The sequence below is a fragment of the Neophocaena asiaeorientalis genome, unplaced genomic scaffold (assembly GCF_003031525.2).
Source record: "Neophocaena asiaeorientalis asiaeorientalis breed wild unplaced genomic scaffold, Neophocaena_asiaeorientalis_V1.1 scaffold40, whole genome shotgun sequence".
In the NCBI taxonomy this organism is placed as follows: domain Eukaryota; kingdom Metazoa; phylum Chordata; class Mammalia; order Artiodactyla; family Phocoenidae; genus Neophocaena; species Neophocaena asiaeorientalis.
The window spans coordinates 2654628-2674972 of NW_020185335.1; the positions used below are offsets into that span (position 1 = coordinate 2654628).

The following is a 20345-nucleotide window of genomic DNA, read 5'->3' on the forward strand; positions in this document are numbered from 1 at the left end:
CCCAGACCAGGGCTCAAACCCATATCCCCTTCACTGACAGATTCTTAACCACTGTGCCACCAGGGAAGTCCTTATTACTACTTTATATGGAATTTCTTCCCATTATTGAATTTCAACATTGGATACAATAGTGCAAGTAAAGAATACAAGAGCTCCTTGACCCCTAACTTTAATAAAATATAATATTTAATATGTGGAAATATAGGTGGTAAACTTATATCTGTGCTAAAAAGAACAAGTATAAAAATTAAATCAAAATAGAGTTAAATTAGATTTTAGAGTTTGAGGAAACCTTTAAATCATCCAATCCAATCCCCTCATTTTATAAATAAGACCTAAAAAGCTGATTTGTCCAATGTCATATGGCCAGTATCAGAGATAATATAAGAATTCAAGTCTCCTGATACCTACTCCAGTTATCTATTCAACATGCTTTTCTCCAAAATCATAAGGGAAAATCACGAGACAAATTCCTATTCCAAAATTTCTAACAAAAACCAGGAGATGTGTTGAAAAGGATAAAGGAAAAATAACTAGTAGTATGTAGTAGAAAATATACTTTGAAGTCTAACAGAGCCAGCTCTGTCACTCCTTCCCTATGTGTCAATGGGCAAAGTACTGACTCTGAATTCAGGCTCCTCACTTGTAAAATGGGGGTAAAACCACTTAGGACAAATAAATAACATATAAAAAGGGTTAGAATACCACAATAGCTGGCAGTCACACAACCAACCTCTGAATCCCAACCTAACAACTTACTTATTGTTTGATCAAGTTATATAATTTCTTTGAGCCATAGAAAGGACTTTAGCACAGAACATGGCACATAATAATGGCAACAGGTTTTACTTTTAGCAATACTACATATAGATCACAACTTCCTGCTGAACAATCTTCGACAGGAAGACAATGGAATTCATCAAAAAAGATACCCCACATCCAAAGACAAAGGAGAAGCCACAATGAGATAGTAGAAGGGGCGTAATCACAATAAAATCAAATCCCATAACTGCTGGGTGGGTGACTCACAAACTGGAGAACACTTATACCACAGAAGTCCACCCACTGGAGTGAAGGTTCTGAGCCCCATGTCAGGCTTCCCAACCTGGAGGTCCAGCAACGGTAGGAAGAATTCCTAGAGAATCAGACTTAGAAGTCTAGCAGGATTTAATTGCAGGACATCACAGGACTGGGGGAAACACACACTACACTCTTGGGGGGCACACACAAAGTAGCGTGCGCACTGGGAACCAGGGGAAGGAGCAGTGACTCCATAGGAGACTGAACCACACCTACCTGCTGCTGTTGGAGGGTCTCCTGCAGAGTCAGGGGGTGGCTGTGGCTCACTGTGAGGACAAGGACACTGGCAGCAGAAGTTCTGGGAAGTACTCCTTGGCGTGAGCCCTCCCAGAGTCCACCATTAGCCCCACCAAAGAGCCCAGGTAGGCTCCAGTGTTGGCTCGCTTCAGGCCAAACAACCAACAGGGAGGGAACCCAGCCCCACCAATCAGCAGACAAGCGTATAAAGTTTTACTGAGCTCTGCCCGCCAGAGCAACACCCAGCTCTACCCACCACCAGTCCCTCCCACCAGGAAACTTGCACAAGCCGCTTAGATCGCCACATCCACCAGAGGGCGGACAGCAGAAGCAAGAAGAACTATACAATCCTGCACCCTGTGGAACAAAAACCACATTCACAGAAAGATAGACAAGATGAAAACGCAGAGGGCTATGTACCAGATGAAGGCACAAGACAGAACCCCAGGAAAATGACTAAATGAAGAGGAGATAGGCAACCTTCCAGAAAAAGATTTCAGAATAATGATAGTGAAGATGATCCTGGACCCGGGAAAAAGAATGGAGGCAAAGATCGAGAAGAGGCAAGAAAAATTTAACAAAGATCTAGAAGAATGAAAGAAAAAACAGAGATGAACAACACAATAACTGAAATGAAAAATACATTAAAAGGAATCAATAGCAGAATAACTGAGGCAGAAGAACAGATAAGTGACCCGGAAGACAGAAGAGTGGAATTCACTGCTGCAGAACAAAATAAAGAAAAAAGAATGAAAATAAATGAAGACAGCCTAAGAGACCTCTGGGACAACATTAAACACAAAAACATTTGCATTATAGGGGTCCCAGAAGGAGAAGAGAGAAAGAAAGGGCCCAAGAAAATATTTCAAGAGATTATAGTTGAAAACTTCCCTACCACGGAAAACTAAATAGCCACCCATGTCCAGGAAGTGCAGAGAGTCCCAGGCAGGATAAACCCAAGGAGAAACACATCGAGACACATAGTAATCAAACTGGCAAAAATTAAAGACAAAGAAAAATTATTGAAAGCAGCAAGGGAAAAACAACAAATAACATACAAGGGAACTCCCATAAGGTTAACAGCTGATTTCTCAGCAGAAAATCTACAAGCCAAAAGAGAGTGGCATGACATATTTCAAGTGATGAAAGGCAAGAACCTACAACAAAGATTACTCTACACAGCAAGGATCTCATTCAGATTCGACAGAGAAATCAAAAGCTTTGCAGACAAGCAAAAGCTAAGAGAATTCAGCACCACCAAACCAGCTCGACAACAAATGCTACCAGAACTTCTCTAAGTGGGAAACACAACAGAAGATAAGGACCTACAAGAACAAACCCAAAACAATTAAGTAATTGGTAGCAGGAACATACATATTGAAAATTCCCTTAAACATCAATGGATTAAGTGCTCCAACAAAAGACACAGGCTCACTGAATGCATATGAAAACAAGACCCATATATAAGCTGTCTACAAGAGACCCACTTCAGACCTAGGGACACATACAGACTGAAAGTGAGGGGATGGAAAAAGATATTCCATGCAAATGGAAATCAAAATAAAGCTGGAATAGCATTACTAACATCAGATAACAAACTTTAAAATAAAGAATGTTACAAAAGACAAGGAAGGACACTACATAATAATCAAGGGATCAAGCCAGAAGATGATATAACAATTATAAATGTATATACATCCAACATAGGAGCACCTCAATACATAAGGCAACTGCTAACACCTATAAAAGAGGAAATCGACAGTAACACAATAATAGTGGGGCACGTTAACACCTCACTTACACCAATGGACAGATCATCCAAACAGAAAATTAATAAGGAAACACAAGCTTTAAATGACACAATAGACCAGATATTTAATTGATATTTATAGGACATTCCATCCGAAAACAGCAGATTACACTTTCTTCTCAAGTGCGCACGGCACATTCTCCAGGATAGATCACATCTCGGGCTACAAATCAAGACTCACTAAACTTAAGAAAATTAAAATCATATCAAGCATCTTTTCTGACCACAACGCTATTAGACTAGAAATCAATTACAGGGAAAAAAACGTAAAAAACACAAATACATGGAGGTTAAACAATACCTTAGTAACTAACCAAGAGCTCACTGAAGAAATCAAAGAGGAAATCCAAACATATCTAGAGACAAATGACAATGAAAACACGATGATACAAAACCTATGGGATGCAGCAAAAGCAGTTCTAAGAGGGAAGTTTATAGCAATACAATCCTACCTCAAGAAACAACAAACATCTCAAACAAACTAACCGTACACCTAAAGGAACTAGAGAGAGAAGAACAAACAAAACTCAAAGTTATCAGAAGGAAAGAAATCATAAAGATCAGAGCAGAAATAAATGAAATAGAAACAGAGAAAACAATAGCAAAGATCAATAAAACTAAAAACTGGTTCTTTGAGAAGATAAACAAAATTGATAAACCATTAGAGAGGGAAACTACCTCATCATAATAAAGGTCATATATGACAAACCCACAGGAAACATCATTTTCAATGGTGAAAAGCTGAAAGCATTTCCTCTAAGATCAGGAACAAGACAAGGATGTCCACTCTCACCACTATTATTCAACATAGCTTTGGAAGACCTAGCCACCGCAATCAGAGAAGAAAAAGGAATACCAATTGGAAAAGAAGAAGTAAAACTATAACTGTTTGCAGATGACAGGATACTATACATAGAGAATCCTAAAGATGCCATCAGAAAATTACTAGAGCTAATCAATGAATTTGGTTAAGTTGCAGGATACAAAATTAATGCACAGAAATCTCTTGCATTCCTATACACTAATGATAAAAAATCTGAAAGAGAAATTAAGGAAACACCCCCATTTACTATTGCAACAAAAAGAATAAAATACCTAGGAATAAACCTACATAAGGAGACAAAAGACCTGTACGCAGAAAACTATAAGACACTGATGAAAGAAATTTAAGATGATACCAAGAGATAGAGTTACCATGTTCTTGGATTGGAAGAATCAATATTGTGAAAATGACTATATTACCCAAAGAAATCTACAGATTCAATGCAATCCCTATCAAATTACCAATGGCATCTTTTACAGAACTAGAACAAAAAAATCTTAAAATTTGTATTGAGACACAAAAGACCTGAACAGCCAAAGCGATCTTGAGGGGAAAAAACAGAGCTGGAGGAATCAGACTCCCTGACTTCAGACTATACTATAAAGCTACTGTAATCAAGACAATATGGTACTGGAACAAAAACAGAAATATAGATCAATGGAACAGGATAGGAAGCCCAGATATAAACCCGCACACCTGTGGTCAACTAATCTATGACAAAAGAGGCAAGGATATACAATGGAGAAAAGACAGTCTCTTCAATAAGTGGTGCTGGGAAAAGAGGACAGCTATATGTAAAAGACTGAAATTAAAACAAAAGACAGTCTCTTCAATAAGTGGTGCTGGGAAAAGAGGACAGCTATATGTAAAAGACTGAAATTAAAACACCCCCTAACACCATACACAAAACTAAACTCAAAATGTATTAGAGACCTAAGTGTAAGACCAGCCACTATAAAACTCTTAGAGGAAAACATAGGAAAAACACTCTTTTACATAAAAAACAGCAAGATCTTTTTTGATCCACCTCCTAGGGTAATGGAAATAAAAACAAATGTAAACAAACGGGATCTAATGAAACTAAAAAGCTTTTGCAAAGCAAAGGAAACTACAAACAATATGAAAAGACAACCTTCAGAATGGGAGAAAATATCTGCAAATGAATCAACGGACAAAGGATTAATCTCCAAAATATATAAACAGCTCATGCAGCTCAGTATTAAAAAAAACAAACAACCCAATACAAAAATGGGCAGAAGACCTAAATAGACATTTCTCCAAAGAAGACATACAGATGGCCAAGAAGCACATGAAAAGCAGCTCAACATCACTAATTATTAGAGAAATGCAAATCAAAACTACAATGAGGTCTCACCTCACACCAGTCAGAATGGACATCATCAGGAAATCTACAAACAACAAATATTGGAGAGGGTGTGGAGAAAAGTGAACCCTCCTGCACTGTTCGTGGGAATGTAAATTGATACAGCCACTATGGAGAACAGTATGGAGGTTCCTTAAAAAACTAAAAATAGAATTACTGTATGACCCAACAATGCCACTACTGGGCATATAGCCAGAGAATACCATAACTCAAAAAGACACATGCATCCCAGTGTTCATTGCAGCACTATTTACAATAGCCAGGTCATGGAAGCAACCTAAATGCCCATCGATAGACGAATGGATAAAGATGTGGTACATATATACAATGGAATATTACTCAGCCATAAAAAGGAATGAAATTGAGTCACTGAGACGTGGATGGATCTACAGACTGTCATACAGAGTGAAGTAAGTCAAAAACAGAAAAACAAATATCGTATATTAATGCATTTTTGTGGAAACTAGAAAAATGGTACAGATGAACCAGTTTGCAGGGCAGAAGTTGAGACACAGATGTAGAGAACAAACGTATGGACACCAAGTGGGGAAAGCCGCGGGGGGGGTCTGGATGGTGGTGTGCTGAACTGGGCAATTGGGATTGACATGTATACACTGATGTGTATAAAATTGATGACTAATAAAAACCTGCTGTATAAAAAAATAAAATAAAATCTTTTAAAAACAAAAAAAAACTAATACTAAACTTTCTTTGGGTTACTTATATGGAAATATGTTAATATAAATGTTTCAGACATTACAAGAAATTCCTAAAAATCTTATATATGCTGGTATAATGTTATAAGTCATAATTCTAGTTATTACTTTAAAATGTATATCTCAGAAATAACTAAATTTCCTTGTCAACTGCATTATTATGAGCTTTCATCAAATCTTTAACTGTGGTCACTTTTAAGTCTTTTGTCATTTATAGACAGTTCTGGGTGTACTCTGATGCTTTTGCAAAAATGTCCCTATAAAAGGGTTTCATCTTCAAGGAATTCATGGAAAAGACTCTGACAAGTACAGGTTTCTGGTAACTGACTATACTGCTGAACTGAATGAATAAGCGTTTTCAGAATTGTAATGGAAAAGTGATGAATTCATAAAAGTGCTGACAAAAGATCAAGGTAAAAAAAATTAATTACATGGGACTGAGTGAACAGATGAGGATGATTATAATTTTTGTGACTTTCTGTTTGAATAAAAAAAGAAAAATGAGGGCTTCCCTGGTGGTGCAGTGGTTGAGAGTCTGCCTGCCTATGCAGGGGACACAGGTTCGCACCCCAGTCCGGGAAGATACCACATGCCGTGGAGCGCCTGGGCCCATGAGCCATGGCCGCTGAGCCTGCACGTCCGGAGCCTGTGCTCTGCAACAGGAGAGGCCACAACAGTAAGAGGCCCGCGTACCGCCAAAAAAAAAGAAAAATGAAATGAAAAACAGATGTGAACAATGCTTTTTGCACAGGGATATTCTTTACTTTCTATTTATAATGTAAAAAACTAATATACATTCAACAAAAAATTGTATTGGAATGGTACACTATGATTCTGAAAAATTCTGATTTTGAAGAACTTTAATTATATGTAAATGTTCACAATAAAAAAAAGATCCAACATGCAGCAGAGCAACTAAGCCCGTGCACCACAACTCCTGAGCCCACGCACCCTCAACTACTGAAGTCCCCACACCTAGAGCTCTGCAACAAGAGAAGCCAGAAGCCACAGTGAGAAGCCTGTGCACCACAACGAAGAGTAGCCCCTGCTTGCTACACTAGAGAAAGCCCATGCACAGCAACGAAGACCCAATGTAGCCAAAAAACATTAAAAAAAATTTTTTTAATTTAATTTAAAAATAAAATGCAAAAAAGTTTAAAAAAAAAAAGACACATGAACCCCAATGTTCATTGCAGCACTATTTACAATAGCCAGGACATGAAGCAACCTAAATGTCCATCGACAGATGAATGGATAAAGAAGATGTGGTAAATATATACAATGGAATATTACTCAGCCATAAAAAGGAACGAAATTGGGTCACGTGTAGACACATGGATGGATCTAGAGACTGTCATACAGAGTGAAGTAAGTCAGAAAAAGAGAAACAAATATCGTATATTAACGCATATAAGTGGAACCTAGAAAAATGGTACAGATGAACTGGTTTGCAGGGCAGAAATTGAGACACAGACGTAGAGAACAAACGTATGGACACCAACGGGAAAGTGGCAGGGGGCAGGTGGTGGTGCTGTGATGAATTGAGAGATTGGGATTGACATATATACACTAATATGTATAAAATGAATAACTAATGAGAACCTGCTGTATAAAAAAATAAAATTCAAAAAACATACTACATATCAATTACCTGTCACTTAGTGGATAGTGAATAATAAAAACCACCACCACAACCAACAGCAAAAACAAAACACCTGCTTTTACAAGTAAAACAGATGACAAAGGCAACATGCTATAAAAACCAACGCCACCTATCTTAAAATATACCCATGTAAGTAAAGTTCATTAGATTGGGGCTAAATGTCAAATTTTAAAGTACAAAATTTTAAATCTATCAAGTAAATAATCATTCTATAGTGAGATATTTAAGAAAATTGTGGTTTTCAGGGTATTGGACTCAATTCACAAGTCAGAAAAGTATGGTATAAAGTCAGAAGTTAGGTAATATTAGAAATGTTACAAAGAATGAAATAAAGCTAAAATTACAGCATTAGTACATTAGAAAATCTGTAAAAGACCCACTGTGCATAGAAGAAGAAACCATCAACTTTGGAAGACTTTCTAATATGACATGGTTTATATAAACTCCTAATCAAAAATATAATAAAAGAAAAAGAGACAGTAGAAAAACACATCCAACATATCACCATTTAAAAGAACCAGTTCCTAGGTGATTAGAAAAGATCTCTGAACCGGGTGGAAGGGTATAATTCCTAAATACAAAGCGAAATTAAAACCACAAAGTTTAAACATAGCAGCATGGAAAAAATCAATACCTCACAAAATAAAAAGGAATAATTTAGGTTTCATCTTTCTCTTTACAATAATTCTGTTTTTTAGATCATATACAGTGCCTTAAGATGCTACCATGTCTTTAAGCTCCATTTTGTCGGGAAATACCTGTTTGTCTGCTACTTCTAAAGGTAAATAGGAGGTTTTACATTTAAGTTACAATGTGGAATACTTCAGAGTAACCTCATGCCAAGGCGACACATTTCTGAGGGATGCAAAGATATACAATAAACAGCTTTTAAAGGCATATTTTTAAACTTGCAGCAGGAAAGCTTTTCTGTGTCAAGACAATTATTCTTTTAATAGCATTGATCAAAGTGTTATTCTTCAATGACTGTACAATACCTTTTAAAGGAATGCAACAAGGCACTAGCGTTATACACCTCTGTAGAGCAGACATCTTATTGGAAAAAAGGGAACAGTGGCCAAGATATAGTCAGTAGCTTTCATGCTTCTAATAAGAAACCTTTTCCTCCCTAGCTACTTCATTCTGAACTCCACAACTGACATTATCCAAAGATTAAGTGTAAGATCTCTTTACTTCCGTAATTTAGAAGCATTTTCACAGAGGCCTAAACTGCAAGATCTCAACTGTATCTCTGTAGATATTACAGTATGGCCTTGGAAACATCCTCTCAGACAGGGCCAGTGGGAAATTATTCATGAAGATTAGAAAAGAATGATGGTTTTATTCACTTTGCTACTCTCTGGGGAAAGAAGTGTACTTTAAGAAAGTTTTCAGATAATCACTGTTCATATTTATTGACAAAGCCAAATACTAAAAGAACATTAAAATTACATATTACTCTACCATAAAATAACTCTGTCAACTAACACTGATTAGGTAATCTTTCATAAAAGGGAACTATTTAAAAATCATCTTAAAACAAGTCCTTTTTGTTGGGGTATTCATGCTTTAAGAAAGATAAAATAGAGAGATTGGTTCAAGATGGCAGAGTACAAGGACGTGCTCTCACTCCCGCTTGTGAGAGCGCCAGAATCACAACTAACTGATGGAGAACCATCGACAGGAAGACACTGGAACTCACCAAAAAAGATACCCCACATCCAAAGACAAAGGAGAAGCCACAATGAAACGGTAGGAGGGGCGCTATCACAATAAAATCAAATCCCATAACTGCTTGGTGGGTGACTCACAAACTGGAGAACACTTATACCACAGAAGTCCACCCGCTGGAGTGAAGGTTCTAAGCCACACGTCAGGCTTTCCAACCTGGGGGTCCGGCAATGGGAGGAGGAATTCCTAGAGAATCAGACTTTGAAGCCTAGGGGAATTTGATAGCTGAACTTCGACAGGCCTGGGGGAAACGGAAACTACACTCTTGGAGGACACACACAAAGTAGTGTGGGCATTGGGACCCAGAGGAAGGAGCAGTGACTCCATAGGAGACTGAACCAGACCTCACTGCTGCTGTTGGAGGGTCTCCTGCAGAGTCAGGGGGTGGCTTTGGCTCACCGAGAGGACAAGGACACGGACACTGGCAGCAGAAGTTCTGGGAAGTACTCCTTGGCGTGAGCCCTCCCAAAGTCCGCCATTAGCCCCACCAAAGAGCCCAGGTAGGCTCCAGTGTTGAGTCGCCTCAGGCCAAACAATCAACAGGAAGGGAACCCAGCCCCACCCATCAGCAGACAAGTGGATAAAGTTTTACTGATCTCTTCCCACCAGAGCAACACCCAGCTCTACCCACCACCAGTCCCTCCCACCAGGAAACTTGCACAAGCCTCCTAGAAAGCCTCATCCACCAGACGGCAGACAACAGAAGCAAGAAGAACTACAATCCTGCAGCCTGTGGAACAAAAACCACATTCACAGAAAGACAGACAAGATGAAAAGGCAGAGGGCTATGTACCAGATGAAGGAACAAGATAAAACCCCAGAAAAACAACTAAATGAAGTGGAGACAGGCAACCTTCCAGAAAAAGGATTCAGAATAATGATAGTGAAGATGATCCAGGACCTCGGAAAAAGAATGGAGGCAAAGATCAAGAAGATGCAAGAAATGTTTAATGAACACCTAGGAGAATTAACAAACAGAGATGAACAATACAATAACTGAAATGAAAACTACACTAGAAGGAGTCAATAGCAGAATAACTGAGGCAGAAAAACAGATAAGTGACCTGGAAGACAGGATGGTGGAATTCACTGCCGTGCAACAGAACAAAGGAAAAAGAATGAAAAGAAATGAAGACAGCCTAAGAGACTTCTGGGAAAACATTAAACGCAACAACATTCGCATTACAGCAGTCCCAGAAGGAGAAGAGAGAGAGAAAGGACCCGAGAAAATATCTGAAGAGATTATACTCAAAAATTTCCCTAACATGGAAAGGAAATAGCCACTCAAGTCCAGGAAGCGCAGAGAGTCCCAGGCAGGATAAACCCAAGGAGAAACACGCCTAGACACATAATAATCAAACTGGCAAAAATTAACGACAAAGAAAAATTATTGAAAGTAGCAAGGGAAAAATGACAAATAACATAGAAGGGAACTCCCATAAGGTTAACAGCTGATTTCTCAGCAGAAACTCTACAAGCCAGAAGGTAGTAGCATGACATATTTAAAGTGATGAAAGGGAAGAACCTACAATCAAGATTACTCTACCCAGCAAGGATCTCATTCAGATTTGACAAAGAAGTCAAAAGCTTTTACAGACAAGCAAAAGCTAAGAGAATTCAGCACCACCACACCAACTCTACAACAAATGCTAAAGGAACTTGCCTAAGTGGGAAGCACAAGAGAAGAAAAGGACCTACAAAAACAAACCCATTACAATGAAGAAAAGGGTAACAGGAACATACATATTGATAAATACCTTAAACATGAATGGATTAAAGGCTCCAACAAAAAGACATAGGCTCCCTAAATGCATACACAAACAAGACCCATATATATGCTGTCTACAAGAGATCCACTTCAGACCTAGGGACACATACAGACTGAAAGTGAGGGGATGGAAAAAGATATTCCATGCAAATGGAAATCGAAAGAAAGCTGGAGTAGCAATACTCGTATCAGATAAAATGGATTTAAAATAAAGAATGTTACAAGAGACAGGGGAGAACACTACATAATGATCAAGGGATCAAGCCAAGAAGAAGATGTAACCATTATATATAAATATACATGCACCGAACACAGGAGCACCTCAATACATAAGACAACTACTAACAGCTATAAAAGAAGAAATTGACATTAACACAATAATAGTGGGGGCACTTTAACACCTCACTTACACAAATGGACAGATCATCCAAACAGAAATTAATAAGAAAACACAAGTTTTAAATGACACAATAGACCAGATAGATTTAATTGGTATTTATAGGACATTCCATCCAAAAACAGCAGATTACACTTCCTTCTCAAGTGTGCACGGAACATTCTCCAGGATAGGTCACACCTTGGGTCACAAATCAAGCCTCAGTAAATTTAAGAAAACTGAAATTATATCAAGCATTTTTTCTGACAACAACACTAAGAGATTAGAAATCAATTACAGGGAAAAAACTGTAAAAAACACAACCACATGGAGGCTAAACAATACACTACTAAATAACCAAGAGATCACTGCAGAAATCAAAGAGGAAATCAAAAAATACCTAGAAACATATGAGAATGAAAACACGACAACCCAAAACCTATGGGATGCAACAAAAGCAGTTCTAAGAGGGAAGTTTAAAGCAATACAATCCTACCTCAAGAAACAAGAAACATCTCAAATAAACAAACATTACACCTAAAGCTATTAGAGAAAGAAGAACAAAAAAAACCCCAAAGTTAGCAGAAGGAAAGAAATCATAAAGATCAGATCAGAAATAAATGAAAAAGAAATGAAGGAAACAAGAGCTAAGATCAATAAAACTAAAAGCTGGTTCTTTAAGAAGATAAAACTGTTAAACCATTAGCCAGACTCATCAAGAAAAAAAAGACTCAAATCAACAGTATTAAAAATGAAAAAGGATAACAACGGACACAGCAGAAACAAAGAATCGTAAGAGATTACTACAAGAAACTATATGCCAATAAAATGGACAACCTGGAAGAAATGGAAAAATTCTTAGAAAAGCACAACCTCCTGAGACTGAACCAGGAAGAAATAGAAAATATAAACAGACCAATCACAAGCACTGATATTGAAACTGTGATTAAAAATCTTTCAACAGGGGCTTCCCTGGTGGTGCAGTGGTTGAGAGTCCACCTGCCGATGCAGGGGACACAGGTTCGTGAGCCGGTCCAGGAAGATTCCACATGCCGCAGCGCGGCTAGGCCCGTGAGCCATGGCCACTGAGCCTGCACGTCTGCAGCCTGTGTTCTGCAACAGGAGGGGCCACAACAGTGAGAGGCCCACATACCGCAAAACAAAACAAAAAATCTTTCAACAAACAAAAGCCCAGGACCAGATGGACTCACAGGTAAATTATATCAAACATTTAGAGAAGAGCTAACACCCATCCTTCTCAAACTCTTCCAAAAAACTGCAGAGGAAGGAACACCACCAAACTCATTCTATGAGGCCACCATCACCTTGATACCAAAACCAGACAAAGATATGACAAAAAGAGAAAATTACAGACCAGTATCACTGATGAATATAGATGCAAAAATTCTCAACAGAATACTACCAAAACAGAATCCAACAACACATGAAAAGGATCATACACCATGATGAAGGGGAATTTATCCCAGGGATGTAAGGATTCTTCAATATACTCAAATCAATCAACGTGATACACCATATTAAAAAACTGAAGAAGAAAACCCATATGATCATCTCAGTAGATGCAGAAAAACCTTTCGACAAAATTCAACACTCATTTATGATAAAAACTGTCCAGAAAGTGGGCATACAGGGAACCTACCTCAACATAATAAAGGCCATATATGACAAACCCACAGCAAACTTCACTCTCAATGGTGAAAAACTGAAAGCATTTCCTCTAAGATCAGGAACAAGACAAGGATGTCCACTCTTGCCACTATTATTCAACATAGTTTTGGAAGCCCTAGCCATGGCAATCAAGAAGAAAAAGAAATAAAAGGAATACAAATTAGAAAAGAAGAAGGAAAACTGTCACTGTTAGCAGATGACATACTATACACAGGGAATCCTAAAGATGCCACCAGAAAACTACTAGAGCTAACCAATGAATTTGGTTAAGTTGCAGGATACAAAATTAATGCACAGAAATCTCCTGCATTCCTATACACTAATGATGAAAAATCTGAAAGAGAAATTAAGGAAACACTCCCATTTACCACTGCAACATAAAAAATAAAATACCTAGGAATAAACCTACCTACGGAGACAAAAGACCTGTATGCAGAAAACTATAAGACACTGATGAAACAAATTAAAGATGATACAAACAGATGGAGAGATATATCATGTGCTTGGATTGGAAGAATCAATATTGTGAAAATGACTATACTACCCAAAGCAATCTACAGATTCAATGCAATCCTTATGCAATTACCAATGGCATTCTGTCACGAACTAGAACCAAAAATCTTAAAATTTGTCTGGAGACACAAAAGACCCCAAACAGCCAAAGCATTCTTGAGGGAAAAAAACACAGCTGTAGGAATCAGGCTTCCTGACTTCAGACTATACTACAAAGCTACAATAATGAAGACAGTATGGTACTGGCATAAAAACAGAAATATAGATCAATGGAACAGGATAGAAAGCCCAGAGATAAACCCAACACCTGTGGTCAACTAATCTATGACAAAGGAGGCAAGGATATACAATGGAGAAAAGACAGTCTCTTCAATAAGTGGTGCTCGGGAAACTGGACAGCTACCTGTAAAAGAATGAAATTAGAACACTCCCTAACACTATACACAAAAATAAACTCAAAATGGGTTAGAGACCTAAATTTAAGAGTGGACACTATAAAACTCTTAGAGGAAAACACAGGAAGAACACTGACATAAATCACAGCAAGATCTTTTTTGATCCACCTCCTAGAGTAATGGAAATTTTTTAAAAAACAAAAATTAACAAATGGGACCTAATGAAACTTAAAAGCTTTTGCAAAGCAAAGGAAACTACAAACAAGACAAAAAGACAACCCTTAAAATGGGAGAAAATATTTGCAGATGAATCAACGGACAAAGGATTAATCTCCAAAATATATAAACAACTCATGCAGCTCAATATTAAAAAAACAAACAACCCAATCAAAAAATGGGCAGAAGACCTAAATAGACATTTCTCCAAAGACATACAGATGGCCAAGAAGCACATGAAAAGCAGCTCACCATCACTAATTAGTAGAGAAATGCAAATCAAAACTACAATGAGGTATCACCTCACACAGTTAGAATGGGCATCATCAGAAAATCTGCAAACAACAAATGCTGGAGAGGGTGTGCAGAAAACGGAACCCTCTTGCACTGTTAGTGGGAATGTAAATTAATACAGCCACTATGGAGAACAGTACGGAGGTTCCTTAATAAACTAAAAATAGAACTACCATATGACCCAGCAATCCCAATACTGGGCATATACCCTGAGAAAACTGTAATTCAAAAAGAGTCATGCACCCCAATGTTCACTGCAGCAGTATTTACAAGAGCCAGGTCATGGAAGCAACCTAAATGTCTATTGACAGATGAGTGGATAAAGAAGATGTGGTACATATATACAATGGAATATTACTCAGCCATAAAAAGGAACGAAACTGGGTCATTTGTTGAGATGTGGATGAATCTAGAGACTGTCATACAGAGTGAAGTAAGTCAGAAAGAGAAAAATAAGTATATATTAATGCATATATTTGGAACCTAGAAAAATGGTACAGATGAACTGGTTTGCAGGGCAAAAATTGAGACACAGATATAGAGATCAAATGTATGGACACAAAGTGGGGAAAGTGGTGGGGGGAGGTGGTGGTGGTGTGATGAACTGGGAGGTTGGGATTGACATATATATACTAATATGTATAAAATGGATAACTAATAAAAACCTGCTGTATAATAAATTAAATAAAATTCAAAAAAAAAGAAAGATAAATTCCGAAACTACTTATAAAAATTAATCACATGAGTATACAAACTCATAAAACACTTCCATCAATTCACCAAATTTCTAACCATTCAGCAAATAGAGCTAAGGGTGGAACAAAAATAGAAAGGGAGACTGTTCCTGCTTTTCATGCAAAACATTTACTTATTTTTCACTGTTAAAGAAAATATGACTTGAGTACAGAATTACACAAATATTGCAGATACGTTGATTGCAGCCTAAATGTCTACCTTTTGCAAACTATTTAAGGGCCTCATAGAGTCTAAAGAATGTTACCAATAATAATTATAGTCTTGCATCAAAAAATAAAACTCAACTTTACAAACACCAGATGCACTTCATAAACCTTTTCCCTAAAAGTTAAGTTTTAAAAGTAGAAGACTCTGGGCTTCCCTGGTGGCACAGTGGCTAAGAATCTGCCTGCCAATGCAGGAGACACAGGTTCGAGCCCTGGTCTGGGAAGATCCCACATGCCGCGGAGCACCTAAGCCCGTCCGCTCCGCCACAACTACTGAGCCTGCGCTCTAGACGCTTCGAGCCACAGCTACTGAAGCCCACGTGCCTAGAGCCCGTCCTCTGAAACAAGAGAAGCCACCGCAATAAGAAGCCCATGTACCGCAACAAAGAGTAGCCCCCACTCGCTGAAACTAGAGAAAGCCTGCACACAGCAACAAAGACCCAACTCAGCCAAAAATAAATAAATGAATAAATTTATAAAAGAAACCAGGTAGGGCTTCCCTGGTGGCGCAGTGGTTGGGAGTCCGCCTGCCGATGCAGGGGACACGGGTTCGTGCCCCGGTCCGGGGTGGGGGCGGGCCGTGAGCCATGGCCGCTGGGCCTGCGCGTCCGGAGCCTGTGCTCCGCAACGGGAGAGGCCACAGCAGTGAGAGGCCCGCATACCACAAAAAAAAAAAAAAAGAAACCGGGTAGTAGGAACATCAAAAGATTATTTTTTTTTTAAGTACAAGAATCTAACTCCTTTTAAAGGTGTGAGTTTGGGTGTGGGTATGTGGGTGTGTAGTGGGAGGAAAATGTTAAGAGAAGAAAGTTCCTATGAATGGCTTTCCAAATTTTATTATCAAACAGAATATTGTTTCAGGCAAAGCAGATAAACAGAGCATCTGAACCAACTCCATCACTGAAAACAAGTAAAAATGCAAGGTAATATACAAAAACATCTTGAAAGCATCACAGTTGATAAAAATAGTAAGAAATTATTAATATAAAATCTAAAGGAAACTGGGAAATCAGAGAAGGTAAGTGTAGTGCTAAACCTGCTTTTGCCCTAAGTATATTGGTCAACCATTCTGACCAAAGTTAAAATGTACAGATCTGGTTTGGAATGAAGGATAGAAAACAAACACAAACACCATCTAAGAGTCTAACAAGAGGCTCTCCTCCCATGAAGCTGGGAACTCAACGAGTTAGGCCCACAATGTAATGGTAACCCAGGAGTCTGGGCTTAAGGGACTGTAAGGAAATCTATCTTGGCGATGAACAAAACAGAAGAAAACATAAAACACAAGTTGTAAACATAACCTAGCAGTCAAATAAATATACACGCCAAATTCACATCACCCAAATGGGTCCAAATAAATAAATAAATATAAAGTTATATGTGACTGGAAGGGCGGAGTCAAAATGGCAGAGTGGGAGGATGCGGAGTTTGCATCTCCCCACAACTAGGGCACCTATGGGACACTGATGGAGGTCCTCCACGCCTGAGGAGATGAGAGGAATCCCCAAGCTACCCAGTAGGACATGGGGGGACTGAGGGGGGAGGAGAAGTGAAGGCCAGACAGGACCGGTGCCCCTGAGGGGTGGCTGGGAGAGGGGAGGGGTTCCCACATCTAAAGGGACCCTTGGGGGCTTGGAAGATCAGAGGGCAGTGTAGCTAGCGTTTCCCCTGCCCAATCGGCCCCAGGAAGCCTGCTGGGCTCCCAGGCTGGGTCCTCCCCCTTCAATGCCCCTCCAGCTGCACTGGTCCTTGGGGCGTAGGAGGGAGGGGTGGGAAGAAGAGGAGAGGTTGAGGTAAAGGGGCCCTCTGGGATCAGAGGATGAGGGGAGGCACAGTGGGCATTTCCACACACACACACACACACACACACACACACACACACACGGCACACTCGGGTCCTGGAAAGCCTGCTGAGATCCCTTCCTTCGCCCTCCAGGGCCCCCTACAGCCCCATGGGTCGTAGGGGCACGGGTGGGGAGGGGGGAAGAATAGAAAAGGTGAGGTGGAGGGGCCCTCCGGGATCGGAGGATCAGGGGAGATTAGTTTCCCCTGTCCACTCGGGCCCAGGGAGCCTGCTGGGGTCCCAGACCTGATGCTCCACCCTCCTGGGCCACAGGCACTCCTGGGCCTCTCCTGGGTGGGTTGCCTGCGTGAGGCACTGAGCCTAAGCCCCGCCCCCACACCAGCCCCACCCCTGGGGCCTTTTCTGGCCCTCTGGATCCTAATAATAGGGCTGCCTCCTACCTAAATCCCACCCCTGCCTAAGCCCCATCCCCCACAGCCAAGGCCTTTTCTGGCTTTTTCTTTTTTTTTTTTTTGCTATTGTGATTCTATTTTACCTTTTAGTAAAAGGTTGTTTCACTTATATTTTTATTTTTTCTAACATATCTATTAGTTTTCTAATCTTAGTTTTTACTCTTTATTATTGTTCTGCTCTTTTTTCTTCCCCCCTACAGAGCTTGCAGGATCTTGGTTCAAGAGCTGGTGTTCAGGCCTACGCTCCTGTGGTGGGAACTCTGAATCAGAACCACTGGACTAACAGAGAACCACGGACCCCAAGAAATATTCATCAGAGTGAGGTCTCCTGGAGGTCCTCACCTTGGCACCAAGACGTGGCTCTACCTAACAGCCTACAAATTCCAGTGCTGGAAGGCTCAGGCCAAACAGCCAGTAAGACAGGAACACAATCCCACCCATCAAAAAGAAAATGAGATGACAAAAAAATATGTCACAGATGAAAAGGCAAGGTAAAAACCTCCAGGACCAAATAAATGAAGAGGAAATAGGCGAGCTACCTGAAAAAGAATTCAGAGTAATGACAGTAAAGATGATCCAGAATCTTGGAAATAGAATTGCAGCATGGATTGAGAAAATACAAGGAGTGTTTAACAAAGATCTAGAAGAACTAAAGAACAAACAGACAGAGATGAACAACACAATAAATGAAATGAAAAATACACTAGAAGGAATCAGTAACAGAATAACTGAGGCAGAAGAACAAGTAGTGAGCTGGAGGACAGAATGGTGGAAATAACTGCTGCACGACAGAATACAGAAAAAAGAATGAAAAGAAATGAGGACAGTCTCAGAGACCTCTGGGACAACATTAAAGACACCAACAGTTGAATTATAGGGGTCCCAGAAGAAGAAGATAAAGAGTCTGAGAAAATATTTAAAGAAATTATAGTCGAAAACTTTCCTAACATGGGAAAGGAAATAGCCATCTAAGTCCAGGAAGTGCAGAGTCCCATACAGGATAAACCCAAGGAGAAACACACCGAGACACATATTAATCAAACTAACAAAAATTCAATTCAAAGAAAAAATATTAAAAGCAGCAAGGGAAAAGCAACAAATAACATACAAGGGAATCCCCATAAGGTTATCAGCTGATTTTTCAGCAGAAACTCTGCAAGCCAGAAGGGAGTGGCAGGATATACTTAAAGTGATGGAGAAAAACCTACAACCAAGATTACTCTACCCAGCAAGGATCTCATTCAGATTCAACTGAGAAATCAAAAGCTTTACAGACAAGCAAAAGCTAAGAGAATTCAGCACCATCAAACCATATTTACAACAAATGCTAAAGGAACTTCTCTAGGTGGGAAACACAAGAGAAGAAAAAGACCCACAAAAACAAACCCAAAACAATTAAGAAAATGGTGATAGGAACATACATATCAATAATAACCTTGAATGTAAATGGATTAAATGCCCCAACCAAAAGACACAGACTGGCTGAATGGATACAAAAACAAGACCCATATATATGCTGTCTACAACAGATGCACTTCAGACCTAGGGACACATACAGACTGAAAGTGAGGGGATGGAAAAAGATATTCCACACAAATGGAAATCAAAGGAAAGCTGGAGTAGTAATACTCGTATCAGATAAAATACACTTTAAAATAAAGACAGTTACAAGAGATAAGGAACGACACTACATAATGACACGGGATCAATCCAAGAAGAAGATATAACAATTATAAATATTTATGCACCCAACATAGGAGTACCACAACATATAAGGCAAATGCTAACAATCATAAAAGGAGAAATCGACAGTAACACAATAATAGTACGGGACTTTAACACCCCACTTACACCAATGGACAGATCATCCAAACAGAAAATAAGGAAACACAAGCTTTAAATGACACAACAGACCGGACAGACTTAACTGATATTTATAGGACATCCACCCGAAAGTGGGAGAATACGCTTTCTTCTCAAGTGCACAGAGAACATTCTCCAGGATAGATCACATCTTGGGTCACAAATCAAGCCTCAGTAAATTTAAGAAAACTGAAATCATATCAAGCATCTTTTCTAACCACAATGCTATGAGATTAGAAATAAATTAAAGGGAAAAAAACCTGTAAAAAACACAAATACGTGGAGGCTAAACAGTGCACTACTAAGTAACCAAGAGATCACTGAAGAAACCAAAGAAGAAATAAACAAAAAAAAAATACACAGAAACAAATGACAATGAAAACACGATGACCCAAAACCTATGGTATGCAGAAAAAGCAGTTTTAAGAGGGAAGTTTATAGCAATTCATTCTCACCTCAAGAAATAAGAAAAATCTCAAACAATCTAAGCTTACACCTAAAGCAACTAGAAAAAGAAGAACAAAGAAAACCCAAAGTCAGTAGAAGGAAAGAACTCATAAAGATCAGAGCAG

The 20345-nt window shown here is 39.1% G+C and overlaps 1 protein-coding gene and 1 pseudogene across 1 annotated transcript in view; both read left to right on the plus strand.

The window, feature by feature from the left end:
• The window catches only part of VAC14 (VAC14 component of PIKFYVE complex), a 168604-nt gene that overhangs the window by 23736 nt on the left and 124523 nt on the right, over nucleotides 1-20345 (plus strand). The gene's annotated exons all lie outside the window — the stretch shown is intronic.
• The window catches only part of LOC112393362 (TBC1 domain family member 14-like), a 35453-nt pseudogene that overhangs the window by 7829 nt on the left and 7279 nt on the right, over nucleotides 1-20345 (plus strand).